Consider the following 10,898-nt stretch of genomic DNA (forward strand, 5'->3'; position numbering starts at 1 on the left):
TGTTAGTAACAAGGGTCTTAGGAACCCAAATAGACCATTCAATGTACTCATGAAGAGAACCAACAAATTTGGCATAAACATGCCCATCACTAGCACGGCACAACACATAAGAAGGATTAAAATCGCCGGCTTTGTTGGATGAGGTGACATTGCCCTTCTTGACTTTGTTCTTCTTCTTCTCCTCGGGGACACTCTCTCCCGCCCTCACAAAGGTTTGCATGAGGGGAGGAGGTCGTTTGGTCTTGTCATTCTTCTTCTTGTTCTGGGAGTCGGGGACGTACCCAACCCCTTCCTTCGCCACACCTCCCTTTTGGTTGATCAAGAGATCATTGAGGTTCTTCTTGCCTTGTATGCAAGTCGCAAGGCCTCTCTCAAGTTGCTCCTTCAACTTAGCATTTTCCTCAACAAGATGTATATGCTCACAACACGGGTTAGTAGCATTTGCATTGTCAATTAAAACCATATGAGGAAAAGTTGCTTTCTCCTTAGTTAGCTTCACTTGGAGTTGATCATGAGACTCCTTGAGACTAGCGTGAATACCCTTCAAGACCTTGTGGGCCTTGTCAAGTATATCAAACTCCTCTTTGAGTCTAGCAAGATCAACCCCGAGTTTGGCCTTCTCGGAATTTAGCACACGAGAAACAACGAGGGCATGATCATAATCTTTCTCTAACTTAGCATGATCAACGTTGTGTGACTCCTCAAGAGCCAAACGAAGACCACGCTCTTCCTCAAGAGCATTGGAAAGATCCGAAATCTCATTGGCATAGTCACGACTATGCCCTTCCATCTTCGAGATGGTGTCTTCGTGGGCCTCGATCATGTCATTGGCCTCACCAAGTTGTTCCAAGAGAGCAACAAAGTGCTTCTTGGATTTTCCCTTGAGTTTACCCATAAAGGCCTCAAACTCATTAAACTCCACATTAGATCCCTCAACTTCATTAATGCTATCCGTTGGGGAGGGATGATTAATGATGGTAGTTATGATGTTGGAGGTTACCTTGTTGGTGGCTTTAGCCATGAGGCACTTGGCGGTGATGCTCTCGTTGGGTGAGTCAAAGAGAGACACTCGTGACGTTGTTGCAATGGCGACGGAGGCCATGGCAACCGACTCATCATCTTCATCATCATCATCATCATCATCATTGTACTCTTCTTGCACAACCAAGGCCTTGGGAGGAGTTTTCTTGGTGAAGTTGTTCTTGTTGGGGAACGACTTGGCCTTGTCCTTTCGGATGAGTTTTCCACCATTGTCTTCCCTCTTCTCATACGGGCATTCCGCAACGAAATGACTTACGTTGCCGCAATTGTAGCAAGTCCTTACACGTTTCTTTCCCCTTGTGCCACTCGAGTTGTTTTTGCTAAGGTTGTGCCTCGAGTTTTTCTTGCTCCAAAATTGCCTTGAAGCAAGTGCCATGTGTTCGTGATATGCATACTTTGTATCTTCGGGGTTGCTCTCCTCTTCTTCCTCTTCTTCTTCCACGGTGATCTTGGACTTCAATGCAAGGTTAGGCTTCTTTGCCCGTTGAGAACGGAGCACCGCATTGTCGACGGTCTTGTCCAAAATGTTCATGGCCACAAACTCATCCAACACTTCGCTTGAGGTCAAAGTGTGGAAGTCCGGTCTTTGGCGAATGACGGAGGACATGGACTTGTGGTAGGGCATCATTGCCTTGAGGAATTTGCGCTTGATCCAATTGTGATCCGTGTCCTTGCTCCCGTGATCTCGTAGTGAGACCGCGAGTTTGGTGATTCTCCGATAAAGCTCACGAGGTTCTTCATCTTCCTTCATTGCAAACTCATCGGCCTCATCTTATACCACTTCATAGTTGGAGCGTTGAATGCTTGCGCTTCCCCGGTAGAGAGACACGACACAATGCCATGCATCTTTGGCCAAGGCGATGGGACGAAGATGAGGTAGGTCTTCGGGTGGAATTGCATCTTGAATGATGAAGAGAGCATTCTCATTGAATTGATTGTCCGCGGCTTCTCGAGGAGTGAAGTTGCTTGGATCATGTGGGTAGAAACCTTCTTCAATGATTCTCCAAAGGTTAGTGTTCACATGATTTAAATGACGTTTAAAGCGGTAAACCCAAGAATCAAAATCCTCATTTTTCACAATCTTAGGAGGAGGACCGGCATGATTCAAATGAGTAGAAGGAACCGGTCCACCATAAACAAGTGGTGGTTCCACATGGGCAAAGATGCCGGTGCCATTCTTGCCACTAGAAGAAGGAGCCTTTTCACTACTAGCTTCCCCCTTGTCGGGGATAGCATCCGACACCTTGTTGGCGGGATCCCCCACTTTCAATGGTGCGGTGGATAGTTTAAGCCCCTCAAGAAATTTAGTAAACATGCTTTCAACTTCGGTCGTCATGGAGGTTTTCAATGTCTCCAAGGCTACATTGAACTCCTCACGAGAGACCGAAGTTCCCCCATCGCCCGTAGACGAGATAGGATTCACACCGGAGTGTTCCTCCGCTCCGTCTACGGTATCAACCATACTCTTCGGACGGTAGAGTCCTTAATAAAGAAACCTGCTCTGATACCAATTGAAAGGATCGATATGCTTGACTAGAGGGGGGGGTGAATAGGCAACTACCAATTTTTAGCTTTTCTTTACCAAATTAAACTTTGCATCAAAAAGGTTGTCTAGATATGCAACTAGATGAGCAACCTATATGATGCAACACGAATAGGAACACGAGCAAGCAAGATATATGAAACAAATAAGCTACACAAGTAAAGGGCACGAGATAACCAAAGGTGGAGACGGTGGAGACGAGGATGTGTTGCTGAAGTTCCTTCCCTTTGAGAGGAAGTACGTCTCCGTTGGAGCGGTGTGGAGGCACAATGCTTCCCAAGAAGCTACTAGGGCCACCGTATTCTCCTCACGCCCTCACACAATGCGAGATGCCGTGATTCCACTATTGGTGCCCTTGAAGGCGGCGACCGAACCTTTACAAACAAGGTTGGGGCAATCTCCACAACTCAATCGGAGGCTCCCAACGACACCACGAAGCTTCACCACAATGGACTATGGCTTCGCGGTGACCTCAACCGTCTAGGATGCTCAAACACCCAAGATTAACAAGATCCGCAAGGGATTAGTAGGGGGAATCAAATATCTCTCGGTGGAAGTGTAGATCATGGCCTTCTCAACCACTCCCGAGCAAATCAACAAGTTTGGTTGGCTAGGGAGTGAGATCGGGCCAAAATGGAGCTTGGAGCACAGCTTTTTGGTGGAAGAGGTAAGTCAATGGGGAAGAAGGAGACCCCTTATATAGTGCAAGGAATAAATCCAACCGTTACCCACCTACCACCCCGCGGCCAGCGGTAGTACTATACAAGGCCAGCGGTACTACCGCAAGGCCGCGCGGTAGTACTGCTTGCAACCAAGTGGTACTACCGTACGGTAGTGCGGCACTACCGTGCCCACAGCGCGGTACTACCGTAAGGCACAAGCGCGATAGGAGGAAGGGAACTACCGTGCATACTTCCGCAAGAGAACGGAAGTAGAAAAAACTCGACACAGTAGTACTGCCGAGGGGCGGTACTACTGCCTGGCTGCCTTGCGCGGTACTACCGCACGGCGAAAGCGGTAGTACCGCGGAGGTGCGGATGTAATTTTTTACATCCGCTCCTACTACCGCACCCGGGCGGCACTAGCGGGAGGGCAGCGGTAGTATGGCTCCAGGGGAGCGGTACTACCGTGAGCACCAGCGGTACTACCGTGGATGCCTACAGTACTACCGTTGCTCCTGGAGCGGTACTACCGCAACCACACACTCAGCCAGTCAACAGAGGCAGAAAAGCGGAGGAAGCTCCAAGGAAGAAAGGAGGGGATAAAAGGAGACGTGTACGTGATGATTCCACCCAAACCTTTCCAACACGGACCCCCTCTTAATAGTACGGCTTTCCTACGACTCAAATCCACCAAAAGGAAACGTAGAAAAGACACCGTCTTCGTCAGTCTTTGAGGGGCACCCAATCGTCTTGTGCCTAGCAGAGAAGAGTCTGGAAAGCTCATGGCACACGATTAGTCCGCAAATGCGTTGTCATCAATCACCCAAAACACTTAGGGATAAATATGACCTTACAATCTCCCCCTTTTTGGTGGACTGATGACAAAACGGGATTTGGACAAAGAAGATAATATTAAGTAAATGCAAACCACTCCTCTCTATAATATGGACGGGCTCCCCCTAGATGTGTGCCACCTAGATGAGTGCTTTGGACTGCACGGCACACGAATACTAGGATCACAGCTCCCCCTATATTATAGAGACAAAGCATATATATCACTAGACAAGATATACCAAACATAAGTTAACTAAGATAGATAGATAGAGTGCATATGTCTTACACCATATGGAGAGAAGGACTCGAAGACTCAAACCAAACACAACCAAACAAGGTTCAAACAAACACACCACAAACACACCAAGCACACACACGCAAATCCCTACACTCTCTCCCCCTTTGGCATCGAGACGCCAAAAAGGCAGAGAGGACACCTACAACACAAGAGGTGGCTCAAGCAAAGAAGTCGTCCCACTGCTCCTCGTGCTCCTCGTCAGACTCGGCGGCGGGGATAGTCTCTTCCATGTCATCCTCAGAACTGGTCCACTTGTAGCCCTGCTTAGACATCCAAGCAGCCTCAGGAGTGATGACGTCCTTAGACCCTCCAGACACATCCTCTCCATAGAGCCTCATCATCTTCTTGTCACGGCGGCGACTCTCCTTGTCAGACACGTGAGCCCTGTACTGTCCCTTCGCCTGCATGCAGAAGAGAGTCTTCATCTTGTCCTTCAGCTTCTTGGCCCATGATGGCTCAGAGTAAGAGGTGGTGAACCTGGCAGTACGATCCTCAGCAGCACGGTCCTCAGCACGGTCCTCAGCAGCCTCCCCCTGACCCGCAGCCCTCCTGGCAGAAGATGCCTCAGAACGAGTGGTGATGTTGGCCCAGTTGGGCTTGACGTGGAGGCAGATGGACTCATGGCGGATCCAGTCAGGAGCAAGGAACTCATCACCTGGATACGTCTTCTCCCAAGTGGTAGAGAGCAGCCGAAACAGATATGGTCCATAGATAGGAACCTTGCGAGTGAATACCGCAAACCGAAGCTCACACCACATGACGTGAGAGACATCAAGAGGCTGAGTCTGAGAAGAACGTGCCTCTGCACATAATAGCAACATGTCCACTAGATATGCATGAACCTTGTCCTTGTCGCCAATGCGTGGGAAGAGAGTGTTGCGGAAGATGCGATGCATGATATCCAGAAAAGAATTCAACACCCAAGTAGACTTTCCATTAGGAAGTACCTTCTCAACAAGGAAGGGCTGAAGCAAGTTCTTGTTGGCAGACTCAGAGTTGGCATGGGGGCGGACTCCAACTGGGGTGTGAAGCCCGTCATCAGGAATGTGCAGCAGATCCATGAACTCCTTCCAAGTAGCAGTCAGCTGACGGCCATTGGTCATCCAAGTCATCCTCCGGTCTTCCCCAGGATGAAAGTACACTGAGGCAAAGAACTGACAGATAAGCTCAGGGTCATAGTCAAGGTGAAAGGAGATCACCGGCTCAATAGCAAACTGCTCCACCAAGTCCAGAGCCTCTCCAAAATAGTCACGAAACTTGTCCTTCCGCAGGTGATGCATATCTATCCACTTGACATCCACATAGGTGTTCTGCTTGTTCTTGATCACATCCAAATAGATGAGAACCTGTTGCTTGGTCCAGAACATCTCGGTGCCTCTAAGTGTAGCCCGAGGATTCACATAAGGGTTGACCTTCCGGCGCTCGACATACTCTGTGGTTGAGATCTCATCCATGGCCTTAGCTGGTTCCTTTTGCTTGCTTGCAACAGACTTGACATTGCGCTTGGGGGCATTGGAGCCCTCTGGGGCTTCATCTTGGGGGTTGCGCAGACGCTTGGAGCTAGTGTCACGACTGGGATTGGAACGGCGAGAGCCACCACCTGAGACACAGAACGCAAAAACACCCACAAAAGCCAAGAGAGATTAATGCAAAGATCACAACAAAGTCAAGTGAAACAAGTAGAAAGCACACATGATACATGCCTAGAGAGAGATTTGAACCCTACGGTAGTACACCCTTAGCACCGCGGCCGGAGCGGTAGTACCGTGTCCGCAAAGCGGTAGTACCGCTCGGTGCGGTAGTACCACGCCTGACGGGCGGTAGTACCGCACATCGGGCACGGTAGTACCGCGCCGCATCAGATCCGAACTTGTTCAAATCTGAGAAAGCCCGCGAAACGACGGCGGTACTACGGTTGGTCAAAGTTACCACAAGACAACATATCAAGTATGTATCCTACGCATCACGACTCTCCTACATCCTACTCTTGCAAAGATTTGGCCTAAAATCTCAAGAACAACAAGTTTCTCCCCAAAATCCTAGAAGCAAGAGAACAACCAAGAAAAAGAGGGATTTGGGGAAAAACCTTGGTCCATGGCAAGAGGAAGTGGTGGGGAACGATCCCACCAGTCGGAATCCGAGGAGAGTGGCCGGAGACGGAGATCCGGCGAGGGCCTCCGGCGCCGTTCTTGAGAGGGAGAGACGTGGGGAGAGAGAGAGACAATGAATGGGTATGGGGAGTTGGAACTCCCCTGCCCGAGTCATACCCCCGCGCGCCCTTGACGGCGCGGTAGTACCGTGCCTATACACGGTAGTACCGCAAGGTGCGGTAGTACCGTGCTGGGTGCGGTAGTACCGTGGGCTCAAGAGAATGTATGTTTCAAGCAAGAAAAAGACAGGATCTTTGCACAAACTACTTCGAGCCAACACGACACCACAAGACCACCCAACACACAAAACCAGAAGGGAAAAAGACAAACGAACCAAACACGAGACACCACCTCTCCAAAAGAGAGGGCGGTGGCCGTAGCCACCTATGTTTGAGTCAATTGGTATGGCACTGCGAAGAATTATCCTTGGGTCCATGACCAAAACTCGTCTTTTAAGAACAAGTGCCATCAACAATGGCTAAAGTGAAAGACTTGATCAATTTATGCATAATGGGGGGAGGGAGAGTTCATTGAGAGAACAACACTCCCCCTATGTCCATGCCTACACCTAAACTAGACAACACATTGAGCGTGGTAAGGTGTGCACGGGTTCAAGCAACATTGCTCGAATCAATGATATTTAGCTCATGCCTTAACTCGTGAAATCTTGCTTCATCCAAGGACTTCGTGAAGATATCTGCAAGGTTATCATGAGTGTTGACGTAGTTGAGCTCGATCTCTCCTCGCCTAATGTGATCCCGGATGAAGTGATACCGGATCTCAATATGCTTCGTCTTGAAGTGTTGCACCGGGTTGAGAGAGATCTTGATGGCACTTTCATTGTCACACCAAAGAGGCACTTTGTCACAAGTGAAACCATAATCCTTTAAAGTTTGCCTCATCCATAAGAGTTGTGCACAACAACTACCGGCCGCAACATACTCCGCTTCGGTGGACGAGAGAGACACACAACTTTGCTTTTTGGAAGACCAACTTACCAAGGAGCAACCAAGAAATTGGCACCCTCCGGAAGTGGACTTCCTATCCACTTTGTCTCCCGCCCAATCGGAATCCGAGTACCCTACAAGCTTGAAGTTTGATCCTCTTGGGTACCATAAGCCAAAGTTTGGGGTATGAGCCAAATATCGAAAGATTCGTTTGACCGCCACATAGTGACTTTCCTTAGGTGCGGCTTGAAACCGTGCACAAATTCCCACACTCAACATGATGTCCGGTCTAGATGCACAAAGGTAAAGCAAGGATCCAATCATGGAACGATATACCTTTTGATCCACCACTTTACCATTGGGATCTAAGTCAAGTTGGCACTTGGTGGGCATTGGAGTGGAAACCGGCTTGACGTCACTTAGCTTGAATCTCTTGAGCATGTCTTGAGTGTATTTGGATTGATTGATGAAGGTTCCTTCTCTTCTTTGCTTCACTTCGAACCCGAGAAAGAACTTCAACTCCCCCATGGAAGACATCTCGAACTTTGAGGTCATGAGAGCGGCAAATTCCTCATTGAAAGCTTTGTTAGGAGAACCAAAGATAATATCATCAACATATAATTGGCACACAAACAGCTCCCCTTTGACCTTCTTAGTAAAAAGAGTGGGGTCGATGATCCCAACTTCAAACCCACGGTCTTGCAACAACTCGGTAAGGTGGTCATACCACGCACGTGGGGCTTGTTTAAGGCCATAGAGTGCCTTATCGAGTTGATACACATGATCGGGAAAGTAGGGATCCTCGAACTCGGGGGGTTGCTTGACGTACACCAATTCATTAATGGGACCATTAAGAAAAGCACTCTTCGCATCCATTTGATGTAACTTAAAGTTATGATGAGAAGCATATGCAATCAACATGCGAATGGATTCAAGGCGAGCAACGGGAGCAAAGGTTTCACCGTAGTCGATACCCTCGACTTGGGAGTAGCCTTGTGCTACCAAACGAGCCTTGTTGCGAATGATAATCCCATGGGCATCTTGCTTGTTCTTGAATATCCACTTGGTTCCAATGACATTGTGGTTCCCCGTTGTCCTTGGTACCAATCTCCACACTTTGTTGCGCTCGAAGTTGTTGAGTTCTTCGTGCATGGCATTGAGCCAATCCGGATCTTCTAGCGCCTCATAAACCTTGTGGGGTTCCACACAAGAGACAAACGCGTGATGCTCACAATAATTTGCTAATTGTCTACGAGTGCTTGCCCCCTTTCTTAAGCTTCCAAGCACATTTGTCATGAGATGGTCTTTGGTGGAGAGCTTGGAAGCAACCTTGGCGGCACGACGCTCTAATTCCTCCTCGGTAGTGAGTTGAGGAGCGGTTACTTGATCATCTTGAGCGTCGTCATGAACTTGTTCTTGGTCTTGAACTTGCTCGAGGGTGAGAACTTGACCTTGGGCATCACTTGGTGTGTCAACACCGTCTTGAGTATGATCTTGCCCTTGGTCTTGTTCATGAGGTTGAGGGCCTTCACTTTGTTCTTCGAAAGCGTGTGGGCCTTGTGTCGGCGATGGCTCCACTTGAGTGGAGCATTGTCCTTCTTCTTCGGCCACAAGGGGTTCCTCAATGGGTAGGATGAAACCAACACCCATTCTTCTTATGGCTTGAGGAGGAATTTCATCACCTACATCACAAGTGCCACTTTGCTCCACTTGGGAGCCATTATTCTCATCAAACTCCACGTTACACGTCTCCTCAATAAGTCCCGTGGATTTATTGAGGACACGGTAAGCATGAGAGTTTGTAGCATAACCAACGAATATGCCCTCATAAGCTCTAGCCTCAAATTTAGACAACCGAACACCTTTCTTAAGAATGAAGCACTTACACCCGAATACCCGGAAGTACTTGAGGTTGGGCTTGTTACCGGTGAGTATCTCATATGGAGTCTTGTTCAAGCCCTTGCGGAGGTAGAGCCGATTGGATGCATTACACGCGGTGTTGATGGCTTCGGCCCAAAAGTTGTACGGAGACTTGAACTCTGCCATCATGGTCCTTGCCTCATCCATCAACGTCCGGTTCTTCCTCTCCGCAACACCGTTTTGTTGAGGGGTATATGGTGCGGAATATTGATGCTTGATTCCCTCATCACTAAGAAATTCATCCAAGGTGTAGTTCTTGAACTCGGTGCCGTTGTCACTTCTTATTGTCAAGATCTTTGCATTGTGTTGACGTTGTGCTTCATTTGCAAAGTCAATGACGGTTTGTTGGGTCTCATTCTTCCTCTTGAAGAAATACACCCACGTGTATCTTGAGTAGTCATCCACAATCACCAAGCAATACTTCCTACCTCCAAGACTATCGAAGGATGGAGGCCCAAAGAGATCCATGTGAAGGAGCTCCAAAGGCCTCTTTGAATAAATGATAGTCGTGGGAGGGTGAGCCTTCTCATGTAGCTTTCCTTCGATACAGGCACTGCAAGCACGATCTTTAGCAAAACTAACATTCGTTAGTCCACGGACATGGTCCCCCTTTAGGAGACTTTGCAAAGATCTCATATTGACATGGGCTAAACGGCGATGCCAAAGCCATCCCACATCAACTTTAGCCATTAGGCATGTCGCGGTCTTAGTGGGTCGCTCCGAAAAGTTAATCACATATAGACCGTTCTCGACATGCCCAACAAAGGCTACTTTAAGAGTCTTGCTCCACAAGAGGGCCACGGTATCGATATCAAAGAAAGTGGCAAAGCCCATGATTGCAAGTTGACGAACGGAAAGTAAATTGTATGCAAGGGACTCAACAAGCATGACCTTCTCGATCGTGAGATCATGAGAGATGACAACCTTGCCAAGTCCCAATACCTTAGAAGATGAGGCGTCACCCCACTCGACATTGGTGGGCATAGATGGAACCTTGTGCACGTCCACCACCAAGTCCTTGCTTCCGGTCATATGATTTGTAGCTCCGCTATCGAGCAACCATGATCCACCACCGGAAGCAAACACCTACAAGAGATCAATGCTTGGTTTTAGGTACCCATTTTCTAATGGGTCCTTTGATGTTAGTAACAAGGGTCTTAGGAACCCAAATAGACCATTCAATGTACTCATGAAGAGAACCAACAAATTTGGCATAAACATGCCCATCACTAGCACGGCACAACACATAAGAAGGATTAAAATCGCCGGCTTTGTTGGATGAGGTGACATTGCCCTTCTTGACTTTGTTCTTCTTCTTCTCCTCGGGGACACTCTCTCCCGCCCTCACAAAGGTTTGCATGAGGGGAGGAGGTCGTTTGGTCTTGTCATTCTTCTTCTTGTTCTTGGAGTCGGGGACGTACCCAACCCCTTCCTTCGCCACACCTCCCTTTTGGTTGATCAAGAGATCATTGAGGTTCTTCTTGCCTTGTATGCAAGTCGCAA

This window comes from Triticum urartu, chromosome 6 (genome assembly GCF_003073215.2).
Source record: "Triticum urartu cultivar G1812 chromosome 6, Tu2.1, whole genome shotgun sequence".
Lineage (NCBI taxonomy): Eukaryota > Viridiplantae > Streptophyta > Magnoliopsida > Poales > Poaceae > Triticum > Triticum urartu.